Below are 22,518 nucleotides of genomic sequence, written 5' to 3'. Positions count from 1 at the left end.
ATAAGCCAGTCAGAGAAAGACAAGTACCAAATGATTTCATTCACATGTGGAATCTAATGAACAAAAAACATTTATAAAAATGTATTTTTATTGAGATCAGAGAGGGAGAGAGAGCTAGAAACATCAATGATGAGACAGAATCATCAATAGGCTGCCTCCTGCATCGCCCACAATGGGGATCAAGCCCGCAATCCAGGCATGTGCCCTGACTGGGAATCAAACCATGACCTCCTGGTTCATAGGTCAATGCTCAACCACTGAGCCAAGCTGGCTGGGCCATATTTTTTAAATTAGATTATTATGCTTCAGTGAGCCCTTTCCCATAATGCTCTATAGAGAAGAGACTATAGTGAGTCTGAAGTGGGGTCAGTAATTTTGATGTAATATGTACCAAACAATAATAATTTACATTCTTCAAAGGCATATGATACAGTTATTGACTATATGCTGTGTCATAAATCATTAAGAAGTGTTCTTTGTCCACAGTGAAATTAAGCTAGGAATAACTATCAAAGAAAAATAAATTGAAAATTTCACTCATTTGGAACAAAACACATCTAAGTAAACTATGATTTATAAGGAATATTAAAAGAAATGTAAAGAAGGATGATGAAGAAACAACATATGAAGCTTGTGGGATGCAGTTATTCTTCGCTCAGAAGATAATTTATAACCTTAAGAGTATTCATTTATACAGAAACAGGGTAGAAAACCATTGAATAAATATCCCATTTCAAAAGGCTTGGAAAAAATATTTCAAATGTAAAAATGCAAACTGGAAAAAATAATAAAAATGACATAAGTTAATGAACTAGAAACATAATAAAATTGAAACAAAGATAATAGTTATTTCAGAAAATATTAATGTTGATATTTTTTATTAAATATTGAAATAAATTAATGAAATTATAAAAAGTACAATAACAATAATTAATAATGAGACAACCTTATGTATTTAATGAGACTATGTAAACAATTTATAGTCAATAAAGTTGGCAATTTTGAGAAAATGGAAAATTCTTTTTAAAATAAGATTATAAAAACTGCCACCCAGTGATGAGGAAGTCTAAGTGGCTCTACACATTCTTAGAGAATCAGTCAATTTAAGATAGCAGACTATAATGGATTATACTACACTTTGAATATACAATTTAGGGAAGAAAATTAATAACAAACATATTCTGTAAAAATAGAGCAAATAAACTTCATGTATCAGAAATTTTGTGAGATAATTTTCTTAATCTATTAAAAGCTATGAATGAATTATCTTTTAAACTGGAAGTGAAAGAGATTTTAAAGATGAAATAGCATTTTCTAGAAGGACAAAAAAAAACCAACCTGCACTTTTTCATAGCTGAATGTAACTTTTACCTAATGTTAAGATGTGCAAAAGTTCATAGCTGACACGCATTCATTTATATAAATGTCTAAAGCTGCTCAGCCTCCAATTACTTTTTTCATTGCTTTATAGGAAAAGTGTTGTATTTTGAAGGACTTATGCTCTATATTAATTTATATTTTGTGCTTTATAAGGAAATTAATCCCCAAAGAAATAATAGAAAATTACTATTATGACTTAAAAACATATCACTAAATTTGAGAAATACAGCTGTGTCATTATGCAAAAAAGGGAAATCTGTTTTATCAGTTAGTGAAGATACAAAAGAGAACAAAATTAAATAATATCTTGATTTTTTAAAATTTCTTTATTGATTAAGATATTACATATGTGTCCTTATCCCCCCATTACCCCCCAACCCCCGCATTCATGCCCTCACCCCCCTGTTGTCTGTGTCCATTGGTTAGGCTTATGTGCATACATACAAGTCCTTTGGTTGCACATAGGATCTCTCTCCTTTACCTCCACCCTCCCCTACTTTCCCTCTGAGGTTTGACGGTCTGATCGATGCTTCTCTGTTTCTGGACTATTTTTGTTCATCAGTTTATATTGTTCATTATATTCTATAAATGAGTGAGATCATGTGATATTTATCTTTCTCTGACTGGCTTATTTCACTTAGCATAATGCTCCTTTTTTTCAAATATGAATATACTACTTCACAACTTTTAATCTAGTTACATAGAGTTATCTAGTTTTACTCGCTTTGAAGTAATTAAATATAGAATCTTTTTCAGTTCTTATAGGAACGTTAACATAATTTTGACCAAACAAGGTGCATGATTTATATCATGTGGGAGATAATATTTTAAATGTGCTTTGTCATTATAGGTATGATATGTATGATATGTAAGTATTTTACATTAGATAGTGCAAAAAATCAAAACATTGCTAATTAGACTGGATGACCTTCCGGATGACCTTCTGGACAAACCTGGGGCTGTGAGGGCCAAGGCAAGCCGCTGTGGCTGCAAGGGCAGAGGAAAGCCACCAGGGCTGCAACAGACTTGCGGGCTACAGTGAGTGGGCAGGGCCTCCCTCTGTGAGGGAAGCCCGGGTCTCAGGTGCCAGAGGGAAGCCAGTGTAGGCAGCCGGGGGAAGGAAGGCCTACTCGCATGAATTCCGTGCATCAGGCCTATAGTTTCTATATAATGACAACGTAAAATACGTTTTAATTTTATATAGATAATTTGGAGGTAGCTATCACTACTTAGTACACATGTTTGGAATACTTCTCAGACATTGCCAAATTAAGCAGAGAAAAATTCTAACAAACTATAAAAGTAACTTTGTGTCCCCCAAAACATTGAGCTGATATTAAATAGAAAAGCAGCAGTGATTAGCAGATATTATGCAACCAGAGGCCCGATGCACGAAATTCATGCAAGAGTAGGCCTTCCTTCCCCTGGCTGCTGGCACCAGCTTCCCTCTGGCACCCGGGACCTGGACTCCCCTAGCAGCCCTGGGTTCCTCTGGAAGGATGGAAGAACATCCAGAAGGACATCCAATCTAATTAGCATATTATGCTTTTATTATTATAGTTTATATTCATACACTATTTTAATAGTTCAAGAGATAACTTCTCATTCAATTATTTGACCTCTTGATTCACATAATTTCTTAATGTTAATATTATGTGAATCTGTTTTAAAATTCTGAATTTTAGTATGTTTCTGTGAGAATGTCTATCTGGATGCATTTTTATTAATCCCACAATATATATTTATATTATTTTAATTGTCAAAACAAAAATAAAATCAGAAATAAAAGTCAATGTGTTGTAAAATGTATATATATATATATATATATGTATATATATATACGTATATATATATATATACAAAAATATACAAAAGTATACAGAATGAGGCAAATGTAGACTTACAATTGTTCACAGGGAAAATAATACAATAATTAATAAGTAATAAAAGCATAAACTGTGTTTCATATACTTATAACTATAAATCATTTTCCCAACCTTGTGTATATATATTTGTATGTGTATGCATGTGCATATATATGACAGTAGTTTTGATATCAGAATGAAGTTGCAAGTGTTCATTCATTTTCTCATCCTTCAATTAAATTTATTTGATTTCCCTACTTAATTTTATTTTTTTCAAGGCTTTGGAAACTACTTGTTTCTGTACTTTTTCACACTGTGTTTTCTTCCCAATATGAGTTCTCAAGGGACATCAATTATGACAGGAGTGTTTGTGTGAATGTGTATGGGCCAGTAGAACGAGCACAGGCTGTGGAACTAACAGAAACCTGTCTCTCCTTCTAGCCTAGAGACTTCCTTTACCATCAGAAAACATTTGTTATTAATTGAATTTATTTTTCTTTTATCAAACATAGTTTCTTATATTTTTTAAGCATTTGCCAAATATATATTTATACATGAAAGGGGAAGTGCATGAACAAACAAATGTGTATGTTACTTTCACATAGTTAGACTTTGATAAATTATGGAGTTTTCTTTTGTATGTATATTTTTGTTTCTACTGATGCTGATGTTGTTTTCAAAATAATTACATGCAGTCACTGATCCTCTCTTAATATGAAAGGCCTGGCATTTTAAGGGACTTCTTGAGAGGATGCAGGTGATTGCTTATGACAACAGTAATAATGATAATGACGGTAAAATAAGACCATATTGTTTCTCTATTCCAGCAACTTATACTGCAGAAATTACTATAAATGCAGAGAGAAAGAAAATTAATGTGCAGTCTAGCTAAAAAACATCTTTGTATTTATCTCTCTCTCTTCCTCACTCTCTGCAGGTATCAACAATAGTTGAAAAAGTCTTTCTATATAGTAATTATTAAGCTTATTCTTAGAAGAAAAAATAATTTACTATTTCAGTGGTTGGAGTGGTGGGTAGTGGGTAGGAGATGAAATTGAGGAAGAATACCAAGGTTAGTTGTGGAAGGTGTTATGCCAAGTTAATTAGGTTAGATTGTACCTCAAAGTTGGTGATTAATTTTAAATAGAGAAGTGACTTTAGAGATGAATATTTAAATTAACTGAAAGAATCCATTACTTTCAGTTAATTTTCCACAGCAATTAAAAAAAAAAACTAGACAGTAATCCTATATAATAAAAGACTAATATGCAAATAGACCAAATGGCGGAACAACTAAACAACTGAACAACGGGTCGCTTTGACATGCGCTGACCACCAGGGGTCAAGCATGGAACATGGCGGGCATCGGCAGCAGGCGGCAGAGCACACAACATGGCGGGCGTTGGCCACGGCGGAATGGTGGAGCAGGTTAGCAGGGGCACCAGACCAAGGCAGGGCACTGGTTGCTGTCATCGGGGTGAGCCTCTGGTGGTTACTGAAAAGTCTTTGCTCTTGCACTTCCCGGTCCTGTTGGCGCTTGCACCTGCTGCTGGCGCCAGCCCAGCTCGCACCTGCTGCTGGTGCCAGAGCTGCTGTTCACACCTGCTGCCAATCCCTGGTGCCAGCCTAAATTTCCCCTCAGGGCCTCTTCACTCCCTTCCCCGCTTCTGAGGGGCGATAGAGGCCAGCAGCCACCTCTCACACCCGCTGCCGGTGAGGGCCCTGCTCACACCTGCTGCCAGTGCCTGGTTACTGTACCCAATTGCTCAGCACCATAAGCAGGTGTGAGTGGTGGCTCCCAGCCCCAATTGCCCCTAGGGGCTTCTCCACCTCCCCCTGTTCCTGAGGGGCGATTGGGGCAGCAGCCACCGCTCGCACCCACTGATGGCACCAGCCCCGCTCACACCTGCTACTGGTACCGGCCCCAATAGCTCCATGCAGTCAGCGGGTGCAAGCGGGGCCGCCACTGTCAGTGCGTGGGAGCGGCAGTGGGAGCAGGGCTGCTGGTAGACAGGGGACCAGGGCCACGGTGGGAGGGGCCAGGCAGTGGTGCGGAGCATGGGCTGAGACCCGCCCTTGTACCCACCACAGCCTCATGTCCCACAGCTCCTCTCAAGGTGTACAAATTTGTGCAATGGGCCCCTAGTATAACATAAATTCATCAGTGAATCTATATTTCTTGTTTGCCTTTATTATTACTACCATGCTGGTGTCATACTAATATTGTCCTTAAAAAAAAGCAATCTATCCTTTTAAAACTTTTTTTCCCAGTTTTATTGAGATATAAATGGCATACAGCACTGTATAAGTTTAACATGTACAGTATAATGACTTTACATGTGTATATATTGTGATATGTTATCACAATAAGTTCAGTTAACATCAATCACCTCATATAGTTATAATTTTTCCCTTGTGATTATAATTTTTAGGATTTATTTTAGCAACTTTCAAATATACAATGTTGTTAACTTAGTCATCATGTTGTAAATTACATCACAGTACTTATAACTGATGCTAATAATGTTACTTGTGTGATTAGAATTTATTTATCTATTTTTTGGGGGTTATCATGTGGCAAAACTAATATCATGCCTATAAACAATGGGCAATATGTGATATGTTATAAAATATGATTTATTTTAAATTCCCATAAGTGATAACCACCTTTTTAAAACAGAGGTTTGTAGTTGCTGAATAAACAAAATATCATCACTAATAATTCTACTGATAATATATAAACCCTCTGAACTGAAGGAGGCATTGACCTCAGTTATTTTCTGTTTTTAGGAGATAGGAAACATCGTTTGGTGATACCACAAGAGGATTTCACTATTTTAGAATTATTTTAGAAAGACCTTTGGCAGCACTGCTCAGAGGAGTCTGCACTTGATCATGTGCTGAAATTATAGTAAATTCCTAAAGAACTTATCTTATACTTTATAATCTATTCCTAAAAAATACTATCCCTCTTTATAACGGTTAAGTTATTTTTTTAAATTGGATTATAGTTGAACATCTACTTGTTCTAGAAATGCTGAGAAGACCACAGCTTTAAATTCTAAGTAATGCTTTTACATTGCTTTATCTAAAATCAAGGAATTATGGTGATAAAGAAATCAGGAAGTTATAATTCTCTAATTCTTCACAAGAGTATTTAGGCACTTTAACATTAAATTATGGTCTATTTATAGAGGTTTTTATTTTATGTATTTATATTTGCTATTCAAAATATAAAAAATAAAACAAACAATGACAAGAAGAAAGATGAATATATAATAGCCAGTAAAAAGAAAATGTAATCTGGAAAAAAAATAAAATACTCAAGAAAATGTAAAAACACCCTAGAGAAGTGTAAAAACACCCTAGAGAAGTGAAATCCATGCAGACAATAATAGAAAGGCATGCATATCTAGAAGAAAAGACCAAGAAAAATAGAAAAGAATATCAGATATAGACCATTTCATAGATGTTCCAGAATTTACTAAAGAGTTAGGAATAATTTAGGGAAAAATATGTAATATTAAATGCATGGCCCTATAGGACAATTACTCACTTCAAAACAATTACTGCACAAGTGAACCATGTTTAAAATGATAACAATTAAATAATGCATATTGGTATAACCAAAGCTGTCATTAAGTTATATTGGGAAGACAGGAGTAAATTACTATTCATCTTTTTATTAAGCTGCATAAGAGTAAAATCCAAATTAACTACTGGCAGGATTCTATAGAAAATGTATATAATGAAAGTTAAGAAAGAATTATGTAAGTTAGTAAGTTATTTAAAAGGAGGTGAATAGCAACAGTAAGGCAGGTAGTGATGACAAAGGAATCCTCTGTTTCCTGTAAGTCTAGACTCAGAGCTGTGAATTTCCTCCAGTCAGGTCTATATACTCAATTGTGGTGGAAGAGCTCCACAGGTTCCCATTTGCTCTTATTACCCCCAAATCAATCTTCTCTAGCTTGGCTTTGTTTTTCATGTTTCTCGCACATTCATAATGACTAAGATTATATAAATTCTCCAGAGTGTTCTCAGTATGTTACAGATAGATCATGGTCTTACAGGCGAGTTACAGTTGAAGATTTTCCAATAAGCTGTCTCTTAATTAGCTCTTTGGTAATTAGAGGAATAGTCTACAATTATTTATAGAGGAAAGACAAATCATTATGTCTTTAGAGCATATGTCTGAAGAAGAGTGAAAGCAGAATTTCAGATTGGAGAACGAACCATAGCCTTCCTTTCCCTATCCTATCTGGTAATTTTATCTGGCATCTTGTAGTGAAAGTTATTTCTCCAGATCAAATTTATCTGCAATATTAACTTTATCTGGCATCTATATTAGAAGTTAATGATCTCTTCATATCAGATTTAAAACTATATTTTTCTTTAAATATATATAGCATATATCATAAATGGTATATATTCAATTTATATTTATAAGTTTAACTAAATTATATATAAAAATATATATGCCTAAGTGACCATTAGGACCGAACAACCAGAACGACCAGAACAACTGGTCGACCAGTCAGGGACAGATGCTTAATACAGGAGCTGCCCCCTAGTGTCAGTGTGCTCCCATAGACAACCTCCCTCGGCCCCTCCCACAGGCCAGCCAACCTTTCCCAGCCGGCTGGCACCCTGATAGGCCTTGAAAACCGGCCAGGCCAAGGTGGGGCCTGTGCACAAATTCATGCACTGAGGCTCTACTTTATATATAGAATAGCTTTGAGATATCAGGATTGTAGAAGATCGTAGTTTCAAGATGGCTTATGCCATTTCTATTTAAATATTTTATGGTTAATAATCACTTTTTAAAAAATATATATATCTATTGATCTCAGAGAGGAAGGGAGAAAAGAGAGAGATAGAAACATCAATGATGAGAGAGAATAATTGATCAGCTGCCTCCTGCACACCTCCTACTGGGATTCCAGCTTGCAACCTGGGCATGTGCCCTTGACCAAAATTAAACCCGGACCCTTTTGTCCACAGGCAGATGCTCTATCCACTGACCCAAACTGGCTAGGGCAGTGGTCGGCAAACTGCGGCTCACGAGCCACATGCGGCTCTTTGGCCCCTTGAGTGTGGCTCTTTCACAAAATACCACGTGCGGGCACGCACGTACAGTGCAATTGAAACTTCATGGCCCATGCACACAAGTCGGTATTTTGTGGAAGAGCCACACTCAAGGGGCCAAAGAGCCGCATGTGGCTCGTGAGCCACAGTTTGCCGAGCTGCAGTTTGCCTACCACTGGGCTAGGGTAATAATCACTCTTCCTTAAAACTTACACAAAACTTTAGCTACAACAAAAAGAAAGGTAGTTACTTATTTAGGATAACTTTGAAAACTGTAGCCAACAATCAATCATTTTGCTGCATGCTCACTTGACTATGATGAATTTAACTCATTGCTCATGTTAAGGTTAACATTGTGTTTATCCAACTTAAGAACCATTTTCAACTTTCTAAGTATCAGACAAATGATTGCCCCCTAGGTGGAGGCAGAATTTTATTTCAGTCATTCACTATATGGAAAGACTTCTGATTCATCCTTTTTGGAATATAGAATTTAGTTTTTCTTCAAATTTTACTAACCCAGAACAAAGTGAAGCATACTTTTAAATTCCATACAGATCAGCAAGTATAAAAAGTGAAATGGCATTGGGAAGACAAAAGACAACGCCTCACAATTTTACTTAAAAACTTACTAGAGTACTATATTTACTCACAACCCTATCATGATGACTATGCTAGAACTTTTATGGAAATTCTTGGCCAAGTATCAGGAGAGATTCTTTCTCCATACTAGACACTACACTGAATGATTCATTTTGGAAAGATTCAAATCTCAACAAGACAGACACAATTTTAATGATTTGCATTAAAAAATTATTTTCCCTTTTGTTGTTTCACTGAAGATAATGCTCCCTCAGACTTCTGCTCATTATGTTTATTTTCTTTAACTGTTTCAGATATCTGAATAGAGATGAGTATTCCTGTTAAGAGTACCAGATAAGCCCTAGCTGGTTTTGCTCAGTGGATAGAGTGTTGCCCTGCGAACTGAAGGGTCTGGGGTTTGATTCTGGTAAGGGTCACATGCCCAGGTTGCAGGCTTGATCCCCAGTTGGGGGGGGGGGGCATGCAGGAGGCAGCCAATAGATTATTCTCTCTCATCATTAATGTTTCTATCTCTCTCTCCCTCTCCCTTCCTCTCTGAAATCAATAAAATATATACTTTTAAAAAACTATAAAAAGAGTGGCAGAATTCATTGTGATATTCCATGGATGAGTCCTTTCTACTTTGATTAGTAAAAACAAAACAAATCACTTAAATAAGTGGTTTTAGGTAAAAAAAAAAATAGGTTTATTAGATTGACATAAAATGGTAACATTTAATGAGAATGTCATGTGTTTAGTAGATATGAAATAATGTATTCATCTAGCTACTTCCCCCCAATTATTGGTTGACACGCAAATGTTGGGTCTGCTTCTTTTTTCCAATATGTCTGTCCCTGAAAACAGGCTCAATCAAAAGAAAACTAGTTAATCTAAGCAACACCTGATATAATCTTTTTGTAACTCAGTCTTAGAATCCCAATATATTACTATTTCCATATTCTATTGATCAAAACAGTCAGAAAAGCACATAGATACAGGGAAGGGTGAATGAAATCAAAGGGTCTATTTTCTGTAAAGCTGTATTTATGATGCAGTACGCAGGTTATTTAGATTATCAAAGTAAAGCCAAATTATTTGATTAGAAATTTTAAATCATTTAAATTAAGTTAAAAATGTAATTTATACCAGCAAGATCTTAGTATCATCATAATAACCTTCTCAAGCTGTTCTCAAGGAAGATTTCATAGATATCTGAAATCCACGTATGTCCCAAATGCCTTCTTAGCTACATAATCCATCGCTGAAATGAAGGGTATACCTAATCTAAGAATCAACATTGTTCAGAGATGTGGATTTAACTGCTCTCATTCCCATTCATAGTTACTCACCTGGTGACTCGGAGGAACACGTGACGATGGCAGCTCAGATTCATAGAGCACGTCTATTTGAACTTTATAAGCATTGATTTTTCCCGTTTCTAAATTAAACCTTTTACTGTATCATATTCCTAGTCCATTAATATATTGACATATGTTTAAATTACATAACATGTCGCTCTAATTGCTATGAACTGTATCACTTATCTCTCGTTTCCTTTCCATTTCTAAGTGGACCATTTAGCTTGTTTTACCCGCTGATTTCTCAGGACCCTGTCTTCCCTAACACCAACCAATTCTGTTGCTTTCAGCCATTATTTCTAAGGACACATGATTGTATTATATTGTTTCACCTCTCAGAAACACTTAGTGATCTTTTATACTCTGTTAAAAATAAATACCTACTCTTCTCACCATCTCTATTGTACAAAATATATATGTGCATAAAAGATATGGCCTTTGTATTTTCTATGCCTCCATACTCCCTTCAGTCAAATCTGTTTTATAAGAATCTACTCTCACATATGTCACTGAGGAGACCTTAAACAGAGGAATTCCTATGAGGCTAGTGTTTCTCTACCAGTGATTTGTAATTTTATCAGTCATTTGAGCTAGTCTCAGATTCAATATTCAGTCTCAGAAGACATGCAGAAATCTGAAGGAGGCATTTTCCATTGCTTGTGTAGAGAAACAATAAACATTAAACAGTATTTACTGAGCAGGCAGTATATGCCAAGTACCATATTAAAAGGTATTAATACAACAGTGATTTCAAAATAATCTCTCGCTCTGATCAGTGTGCTCAGTTGGTCGAGCAACATCCCATGCACTAAGAGGTCCCTGGTTAGGATTGTGGGCTTGATCCCTAGTAGAGGGGATGCAGGAGGTAGTTGATCATGTTTATCTCTCATTGATGTTTCTCTCTTTCTCTCCCTCCCCCTACCTCTTTCTCTCTAAAATCAACAAAAGCATATTTAAAAAATAGTATCTTCCTTTTTAATTTAGTACATACAACCAATCCTCAACTAGTGAGAAGAATGAAGTAACCACTAAGAGTGAGAAAGAGTGACAGTGTAGCTAAGCAAGTGGGAAAATGCTAGCCTGCTCTTTAGTTTCTGGTGGCTTTCTAGTTCCATACTTATCTCTCATTGAAGCTGGCTTTTACTAGTTTCCTTCTTTGTGTGTGTGTGTGTGTGTGATATTGGAAACCCCTTTCTTTCTTTCTTTCTTTTTAAATATATTTTATTGATTTTTTACAGAGAGAAAGGGAGAAAGATAGAGTTAGAAACATCAATGAGACAGAAACATTGATTAGCTGCCTCCTGCACACTCCCTACTGGGGATGTGCCCACAACCAAGGTACATGCCCTTGACCGGAATCGAACCTGGGACCCTTGAGTCCTTATGCTGACACTCTATCCACTGAGCCAAACTGGTTAGGGCTTAGAAACCCCTTTCACAGACAAACTCATTGTCTTGTTTTTTATAAAAGTCTTTATTGTTGGAAGTATTACATAGGTTCTCCTTTTCCCCCATTAACCTCTTCCAGCCTGCCCCTGTGCCTCCCCCACCCCACTGTCTGCTTTGACAGGCTCTGCACATATTCATACAAGTTCATTGGTTGCTCTCTTCCCACCCACCCTCCCCTGCCTTCCCTTCAGAGGCTAATATAGAACATGCAAGGTATTCCCACTTCTCATACATTGTTGGTTCCCTGCTTCTGTATGCCAGTGATGGACTATGAGCTGAATAGTTTTTTGACTTTGGGAATTTGGATGTCCGCTCTATTAATACATTATTTGGCAGCCAACTTTGATTTATATTTCACAATGGCTATCTAATCAATCAGTCTCACACCATAAGCTCCAAGGCTTAAGGGTGATATTCCCCTCTTAAATATTCTGTTTCTTGGCAACCTGCCTTCTCTTTTCAGGTGCAAGCATTAAATGTAACTAACTAGCTATCAGAACATATTAGAGATTTAAAATGATGAGACTTAAAGATATTTAGGATTTGGGAGATAAGCAAAGGGATATTGGACATTAAGAGATCAAATATATCTTCATGTAAAGTGATTAACATTTGGTAATCAGAGATATTCTGGCAAGCAAAGGTAGTCTACTATTGAAATTGTATTAAATCTGTTGTCCAACAACCAAATGATTCCTAACTGTAGTGATTACTGTTGGAATGATATATGTAGTCCATAAAATAAGTTAAGCACACATTACTTACATCTTTGATACAATATCCCCACAAAGACCTTCCTCACTAACTTCCCTTTTTCACTAACATAAATCCCACACACACTGAAGTAGATAATGTTTCTGGCCATTAATTTAGCCTAGAATATATGTTTTGTCTGCTTGTCAACAAGTACTTTAATGGACTAACTTCTACTCTTTCTTCATTTATAATGGGGGTCCCATAGTCTCCAGTTTCCTTCTTTGGCTACTGATTTATTTTTTCTTAAACCTCTCTCTTAATGTATGGCTATAGATAGCATCCTTTCCATCCTTACACCATAATATCAATAAAATGTTAGGTAACTTCCTTAAATTTTATTTTCTTACTTATGTCACTATTCTGACATAAATAAGTGTGGAAAATGAATTTACACATCCTTGCATTCTCTGTTCGACAGATATTAGGCATTTGGTAATTATTTGTTGAATGAAGAATTTCTACCTGAACCATACTGGTTGATGTGAAGTCCTTGCATCCTTTTATAACTAAGTTCTATGTTACTACCTTTAACACTGCCTAGATTTGAATTTCAGCATAGCAACTGAATGAAGGGCTTTGAGCAAGCTTTTTTTATACCAATAAACCCAAGCTTTATCACCTATAAAATAAATAGCCAGTTTAGATTATTTCATATTTAATGTCATCAAACTACCAAAGATGGATAGGAGAATGGAGAGAAGAAACAATAAATAGAAAGTATATAATGCAAAACTGCAAAATAACTGAAGCAGTACCTTACTCCTTGGCTATGTGGAGAGCCTTCATTTTATAAAGTTTATAGTTATAATCAATGAGGTACAGCATAGAGGAGGACATTGAATAATAGAAGGAGACAATATAGGAAATAAACAAAAGACCCACAAGACCCACATCATTCTTATTTTAATCCCCTTCTCTGTCCCACACTCCTCTTATTACTGCCTTATGTATCCTCTTACTGCTTATTGTATCCTTCACTTTGCAACTTTCTCTAAGGGTGGCCAGTAATAGACCTTTGTTTAGAGTGAATTCTTACATTTTTCCTGTGTTGTATCTGCATATTCATCTTTAATTTATTTTGCCTTCCTCTGATACTTTCTACCTATTTTCCACACTGTTAATAGTAAACTTAAAAGCTTTAGCATAAGTAGTAATGAAAGATGGGAAAGAAAATTATGGTAAAAACATCTGCAATTTCTCAAAGAATTTGCATCCCTCCCTTGTGTATTTCAAAAATTAACTACTACATTTATCAAATAAAGAATGATTTAAAATGTATTTACTTGAACTAAAGTTAATACAGGGTAAGGCAAAAATAGGTTTACAATTGTGAGTACACAAAACACATAGTTTATTCTTGTATTATTATGTATTTATTATGGGATTATTTTTTATACTGTAAATCTAGTGTTGCTCCAATCATTATAGTATAAAATTTGGCTACACAAAAGTTGTTACTGCATTTTTTCTTATTTCCAAATGTGAGAAAACCAAAAGCCCACAACAAAATTATTTTACCTATTTGGTGTTAAAGAGTTAATATAATTTTAAAATGATATTTTAAGATATAAAAGTATGCCCTAGCCCTTTTGGCTCAGTGGATAGAGTGTTGGCCCTTAGACTGAAGGGTCCCAGTTTCGATTCTGTTCAAGGGAACTTACTTTGGTTGCAGGTTCCTGGCCCTGGTAGGGGTGCATGCAGCAGGCAACCAATTGATGTGTCTTTCTCACATTGATGTTTTGCTCTGCCTCTCCCTTTCCCTTCCATTATCTCTCTAAAAATCAATAGAAAAGTATCCTCCAGTGAGGATTAACAAAGAACAAAAAAAAAGATATAAAAGTATGCTTAACTTTATTAATTATCAGGAAAATACAAAATAAATTCATAATAGAGGTCTGCGGTACTGATTGATCCTGCCTGAAAATGTCAGCACTGAAATTATTGTAGTTAATATTATTTCCATGTTTATGCCTTCATTCATATTCCATATTGTTTACCAGTACTTTACCTCCAAGGAAACCAAACCATTCATTTGTTCTTTCATGAGGCCTCTTTAAATTACCTTCGTAATCTTTATTTATATTCATAGTTCTTACTATTAATTTTAGATTATTATGCCATATTGCACTCTCTAGTTTGTAAAATATTTACATGTTTAGTACAACCTAGTTTATTTTTTTATACTAAAGAAGTGTGGATTGAATGATTAATTTATCCATCTATTTTAGTTAGCATGACCAAGATTTTCAGACAATTATTCCTTTTTTTCAAGAGCTAAATCTCCATTCCTTAATTATGGTTTCCAAGCCCCATTTATCATTTAACTAGAGGCCAGGTGCATGAAAATTCATGCACTGGAGGGGGGACCCTCAGCCGAGCCTGCCCCCTTTCACAGTCGGGAGCCCTTAGGGGCGGGAGGCGACCCAGTGATCAGGGGAAGGCGACGCCCCATCACACCTGTGCTGCTGCCAATGCTGGCAATGCAAGCCTTGGCCAGCCCTGGTTACCTGTGCCTTGGGCTGGCCCTGGGCAGCTGAGGGGCTGAGGGGACTGGGGACTCTGGAAGCAGGTGTGCGGCAAGGCCAGGCCCACTTGGGGGCGGGCCCAGCTTTGCTGCACGCCTACCACCCTGGCAGGGCTGAGGTGACTGGGCGCCACCATCTTCTGGCTGTGGGTGCCACCATCTTTGAGGGTGGGGTGGCCAATTAGCATATTCCCTTCTTATTGGCTGTGGGCACCATCATCTTTGAGGGCAGGGCAGTCAATTACCATATTCCCTCCTTATTGGCTGTGGGTGCTGCCATCTTTGCAGCAGTGTGAGGGTCAATTAGCATATTCCCTCTTTATTAGATAGGATTTTCTCTAAGTTTATACATATCAATATTCAATGAACCTCTTGGGTTCCACTTATTGCTTCTTTATTGATATGCATTGTAGTTGAGTAGTAGGGGAAATAGATACTTCTATGAAGAAGATGTAAAGGTAATGCCATTCTCAGCCGATCAATGATTCTCTCTCATCGTTGATGTTTCTAGCTCTCTCTTCCTCGCCCTTCCTCTCTGAAATCAGTTTAAAATATTTCCAAACAATAAAGGTAATGCCATTTTTATCTTACAGCTGTCAACCATTATTCACATTATCATTTTGTTTAATCTCCACAGAAATAAACAGTATTATTGTTCATCTTATTCTGCAATAGGAAGAAAGAAAATCTTACTTATTTTAAAGTGTATACTTCAAAACACAGGCATTTCTTTCCTCCTGTAATATGCATAAGTCTATCCATTCCTTTGAATTATTTGATCCCTTATTCAGTTAAATCTATATGTCAAGATAGTAAGTATGAATGATTGCTTCTCTGTTTTCTTTGAAATAACTCCTTTTCGAAGACCTTTGTCAACATAAAAGTTTAACTAGATTCAATTCCAATTTAAATAATGAAGAGACACTACTAAAAAGATACCTCATGCTAATTATGAAACCAAACCAACAAAATCTGTAACTTTATAATACTGTCTAGTTTTACAGCTAGTTAACACTAGATCCTGTCAAAAATTCCTCAATGGTTACAGAATCCTGTGAATAGCAAGGTAATAAAATCCTTTAATTGCATTAAAAAATATGTGCTCTAAAAATATATACCAAGACTCAAATTGGAGTCTAGAATCCAATTAGTTAGTGTAATGGCAAATGCACATAAAGATAGATTCTGCAAATTTCCCCCAAGAGATGATTCATAACTTTGATGACATCAGTGAGATAAGGTGTTACATGAGTTATCTCCTCTAGCTTCTCTCATTTATCCTTCACTTGCCAGTATATGCGAAAAATAGTTTTTCTGGACTAATATTCCTATGTAATGTTCATCCTTTGCTCTCAGTTTCTGGGGCTTTGAACACACATGTGTCTATTTTTGTAAGGAAATGATGGCATAATTAATTTTTGAATAGTAATGTTCTCTGAGTAATTATTCAGTAAATAATCATGTAGTATTATTCAAAACTGCATAAATTTGCAAATAAAACAGTTATATTTTGAAACCTTGTCTGAGGCACATCAATACATCAAGAATAGTTTTTTTTTTATGTAAGTGTATATTTGTTCACAATTTTAGTTTTTATTTCATTGTATTAAGGATATTTATTGTGTTCATTATCATCCATGACCAGAATTTTTTTTTATTTAATTCCCATGAAAATTTCCATTGGGGTTTTGACATGGACAGCATTGAATCTGTATATTGCTTGGAATAGTATGAATGTTTTAAGAATATTAAGTCTTTGGAATCTATGAACATGATTTATCTTTCTAGTTATATGTGTATTTTTAATTTTTCATCAATATTTTATAGTTTTCATTATAGAAATGTTTCACTTGTTTGGTTAATTTATAATTTGTTTGTTCTATTGCAAGTGGGATTGTTCTCTCTCTCTCTCTCTCTCTCTCTCTCTATTTCTCACTCACTCTCTCTTTTTTAGGTTAGTTTATTATTAGTGCATAAAAACACACTGATTGCTGTAAGTTTAACTTGCCTCTCAAAAGTTAACTGAATTTGTTTATTAGTTCAAAGAGTATTTTGAGGACTGAGTCTTTTATGTTTTATTTTCCTAACCTAATTGTCCTGACTATGACTCCCAGTACTATATTAAATACAAGTGGTGAGAGTGGGCATCCTTGAGAGCTCTTACTCTTAGAGAACACATTTTTATTTTTTCACAACTAAATAGTGTAAGCTACAGATTGTTTACATGTGGCATGTTGACAGCTTTATTAGAAAAGAGTATTACATTTGTCATATTGTTTTTCTGAGTCTATTGAGATGATCACATGGTTTTTATCCTTTATTCTGTTAATGTGATATATCAAATTATTTGATTTGCTTATGTTGAACAATCCTTATACCCCAGAGATAAATCTCACTTTGTCATGATGTATGATCATTTTAATGTGCAGTTGACTTTGATTTGCTAATTTGGAACCACATAGGACTCCATATAGCTAAATAAATCTATAGAAAGAACAAAGTAGAGGTCATCGCATTTTTAAATTTCAAAATATATTACAAAGCTAGAATAATTAAAACAGTATGGTACTGGCAAAAAATACACATATAAAACAATGGAACAGAATAAAGAGTGCATAAATAAACACATGAATATATGGCCAACTGATTTTTGACAAGAGTGTCAAGAATATATCTTTATTTTATACCATACACAAAAATCAGCTCAAAAATAGATGAAATATTTAAATCTAAATGTGAAACTATAAACTTCCTAGAAGAAAACTTAGGGGGAGGAACTTTATAACATTGTTCTTGACAATAGTTTATTGGACATGATACCAAAATCAGAGGTATCAAAAGGAAAAATAAACAAGTGGAACTATATCAAACTAAAATGCACAGTAACAAGAAAACCTATGAAATTGAAAACAAATTTACAAATTACATATCTTATTAGAGACTAATCTCTAAAATATATAAATAACTCCTACGACTCAATAGCATAAAAATAAATAACCCTATTAAAAATTGGGTAAAATATTTGAATAAAAGCTTCTCCAAATAATACATATAAATTACCACAGGTTGTGAAACTATATCAAACATGACTAGTTAGCCCTGACTTGTTTGGCTCAGTGGATAGAGAGTCAGCCTGCGGACTGAAGGGTCCCAGGTTCGATTCCGGTCAAGGGCATATACCTTGGTTGCGGGCACATCCCCGGTGTGGGGTGTGCAGGAGGCAGCTGATCGATGTTCCTCTCTCATTGACGTTTCTAACTCTATCTTTCTCCCTTCCTCTCTGTAAAAAATCAATAAAATATATTTTAAAAACAAACAAACAAGACTAGTTATCAGGGGGATGCAAATAAAAACCATAATGAGGTACCACTTCCCAATTGTTAAAATGGCCATTATAAATATATGTGTGTGTGTGTGTGTGTGAGTGAGTGTGTGTGTGTGTGTGTGTGTGTGTGTGTGTGTGTATGTGTTGGTTAGAATGTGGAGAAAATGGAATGTTCATGTGAATATAAAATGATATGATGCAGGCATTACCAAAAATAGTAAGGAGGTTTCTCAAAAATTAAAAATGGAACTACCATATGAAACAGAATTCCTGTAATTGGGTATTTTTCCAAAAGAATTGACATCAGAATCTGTGAGAGTTATCTGCACTTCCTTATTCATTGAAGCATTATTAAAAATAGCCAAAATGTGGAAATAAAAATATATCTATCAGTGGATAATTAGATAAAGAAAATGTGGTACATACATAGAATGGAATATAATTCATCCTTTAAAAAGAAGGAAATCCTGCCATATGAGATGACATGAAGGAATCTGAAAAAGATTATGCTAAGTGAAATAAGTCACTCAGAGAAGGACAAATACTTGAATAGTTGCTCTTATATGAGACTTAAAATAGTCAAACCTTTAAAAACAGAGTAGAATGGTGGTTTGCCAGAAACAGTGGAAGGAGAGAGCAGGAAGTAGAGGTTCAATGGGTATATAGGTACTATGATACAAGATAAATAAGTTCTATATATCTGCTATATAACATTATTTTTAGGGTTAGCAATATTCTATTTGTACACCTAAAAATTTGTCAAGAGAGTAGATGTCATGCTGAGTGTTTTATTTATTATTATTTAATCATAATAATTAAAATAAAAGGTCATCTATGCCTAGCACATAACTAAGGTAGGTTATCCATTGAAAAGTATGTATTTATTAAATATGGTTTTAATAGAGTTAGTGGTCTCTGACAGCAATAAACGTAAGTACATATCTTGAATTTCACACTTGCTAAAATATAACTCTATTGATATTGCATCAAATCAGGAAGTTTATAATAGACCTAAATAGCATGATCAATTGACATGACCTAATTGGCATTTTAAAAACACTCCTCCCAACACTCCACAATAACAGAATATATATTCTTTCAAAGGGCTCATGGAACAATCAAGATAGACCATGTTCTGATCCATAGAGCATGTCTCAATGAGTTTACTAGGTTTCATGTAATACAAGACATGATTTCTGAGACAGAATCAACTTAGAAATCAATAACATAAACATGTCTCAAAATGCTCCAAATGTGAATAGCGGAATACACATATTTAAGCAACTAATGGGTGAAAAAAAATAACTCAAAAGAGAAGAAAGTTTTTTGAACTGAATAAAAATAAAAACACAGCATGTCAAAATGTATGGGATACCAATAAAAGAGCACTTAGAGGTGACCTATACCACTAAATACCAGTATTGGGTGTAAAAGATGTGAAATTATTGTCAGGAAATCAGTAAAGATATAGATTTGAAAAACTCCATCAGCCAAGTTGACCTACTAGGCATTTGTAAATACACCACCTCAAAGGAATGTAGAGTGTACACTCTTTCAAGTGGACATGAGACATTTACCAAGGTAGACCATATTGTGACTCATAAAATAAATCTTGATAGATTTAAAATAATCTCAGTCAGATACAGTATGTTCTCTGTTCACAAGGATTTACATGCAAAATTAGTACTAAAAAGATATCTGTAAAATCCCCAAATATGGAAATAACAAACTTTTGGCAATACTTAGGTTAAATAATAATTCCAAAGAAAAATGAAGTAAAACATACTATACACTTAATAAAAATGAAAATATAATAGATAATTGTGGGGTACTGCTAAACCAGTACTTATGGACAAATAAAAACTCTGCATGCCTATATTAGAAATGAATAAAGGTCTCAAATTAATGTTATAAGTTTCCACTTTAAGAAAATAGAAAACAAAGGTAATTAAACTCAAAGATAGCAAAAAATAAAAATAACAGTAAAGATGAAAGTAAAAATTCATGAAATAAAAATAAACAGAAAACTGATAGAGAAAATAACATAATAAAAGCCAATTCAACAATATCAATCAACAATATTGATACAGTGAGTCTAATTTGACTCAAAAGAAATACCTTTATTTTCTCCTTGGCAAATCTATATTGAGTTAAAGACATCTGTGTGCCATAAAACCAAAACATTATAATGCTGACATTATACTTTTATTTCAGGATTAATGAGGCAGTTTTGTAAGTACATACACCAAGTGGCCAGATTATTATGACCACCTGACGTTCGTAGGCAAATTAGCCGTACACTGCATCATATGGGATATGGAAGCCAAAGGCCTGTTTGAACACCTTTGCTGTCTGCGGTTACCAAGATAAAACGTCTCCAATTCACACAGAAACACAAGAATTGGACAGTTGATCATTGGAAAAAAGTCATGTGGTCTGATGAATCACGTTTCCAGTTGCATCATGCAGATGGCAGAGTGAGAATTTGGCGGAAACAGCATGAAAGCATGCACCCCACATGCATGAGTACAACCCTTCAAGCTGGTGGAGGCAGTGTTATGGTATGGGGCATGTTTTCCTGGCATGATTTGGGCCCTTTAATTCGTGTGGAACAACGTCTGAAAAGCACAACATACCTAAGTATCATTGCTGATCAAGTTCATCCTATCATGTTGATGGTGTATCCCAATGGAGATGGCTTCTTCCAACAAGACAATGCACCATGCCATGGTGTTCGTATTGTGCAGGAGTGGTTTCAAGAACATGAGGGAGACTTTACCTTGCTTAGGTGGCCCCCACAATCACCATATCTAAATCCAATTGAGCATTTGTGGGACGAAGTTAAAAGAGCCATCAGGCAGCTGGTTCCACAACCATCAAATCTCACAGAACTGGACAGTGCTATTCATCAGGCATGGTGTCAGATTCCTCACATCACCTTTCAACATCTCGTGGAGTCAATGCCAAGAAGAATTCCCACAGTACTGAAGGCAAAACGTGGTCCAAGGAAGTACTGATGGGGAGGTCATAATAATCTGGCCACTCAGTGTATATTCTAACTGATGCTAAAGTAAAAGTAGGTATATTTTTCTTGCAAACAACTAAACTTATACATATAATTCAGTTTGGTATTAGTAACCAGAAAGTGTTTGCTCTGGAACATCACAGTACTTTTAGAGGTAATAATGCATTATATGTAATTAAAATGATCTTACAGTATATATTTTCAAGTATAGCCCCCAAAAGTAAGTCTGTGGAGTTTCTACCACATTTTAGCTAATGGCCAGAAGAGAGGTATGCAAAGATGAATCACCAGAACTCACTGCTTTAATAATCTTTTTTAACACGAGATTTTAAAATTATATTCAATCACACAAAGCTGAAAGACAAGTATTATACTACGGCAATATCTATATATCTATATATCTATATATCTATATATCTATATAATGTCTATATAATCTATCTATCTATCTAGCTATCTATCTATCTATCTATCTATCTATCTATCTATCTATCTAAACCTAAGTGACCATTACAAAAGAACAAACTGAACGATCAGAATGACCGGTCACTATGACACCCACTGACCACCAGGGGGCAGATGCTCAACAAAGGAGCTGCCCCCTGGTGGTCAGTACGCTCCCACAGTGGAAGCATCACTCAGCCAGAAGCCAGCTCTTAGCTGGCAAGCACAGCGGCAGTGGCAGGAGCCTCTCCCACCTCCACAGCAGTGCTAAGGAGCAAGTGGTTAGGGGTGAGCGGTAAAGAGTGAGTGGTAAGGGGCGAGTGGTTAGGGCCTAGTGGTGAGTGTTTAGGGGCTAGCAGTGAGTGGTTAGGAGCGCAGAGCACCAAGCACCGAGCACCGAGCCTGGCTTGGGCTCATCCCTGCCACCTGTCACTTCATGCACTGCTACACCTCTCGGGGGATGTCAGACTGCCTGCAGGATTGGGCAGAAACTGGCAGTCCAACATCCCCCGAGGGGTCCCGGATTGTGAGAGGGTGCAGTCCAGGCTGAGGGACCCCAACTGGTGCATGAATCCGTGCACGGGGCCTCTAGTTGTAGTAGAAATACTATTAGGAACGAAGGCCATTGTTCATGTTTGCTGTGAAGAAAATACTGGTAAACTCCAACACTGTTAACATCCCAACTAAGTGGAAGTTTACTTTTTCTACTTATTTTATCAGACGCT

Source organism: Myotis yumanensis, unplaced genomic scaffold (genome assembly GCF_028538775.1).
Source record: "Myotis yumanensis isolate MYYU_CA2020_CCGP unplaced genomic scaffold, mMyoYum1.0.hap1 SCAF_4, whole genome shotgun sequence".
Classification (NCBI taxonomy): domain Eukaryota; kingdom Metazoa; phylum Chordata; class Mammalia; order Chiroptera; family Vespertilionidae; genus Myotis; species Myotis yumanensis.
Note: the sequence above shows the minus strand (reverse complement) of the source record.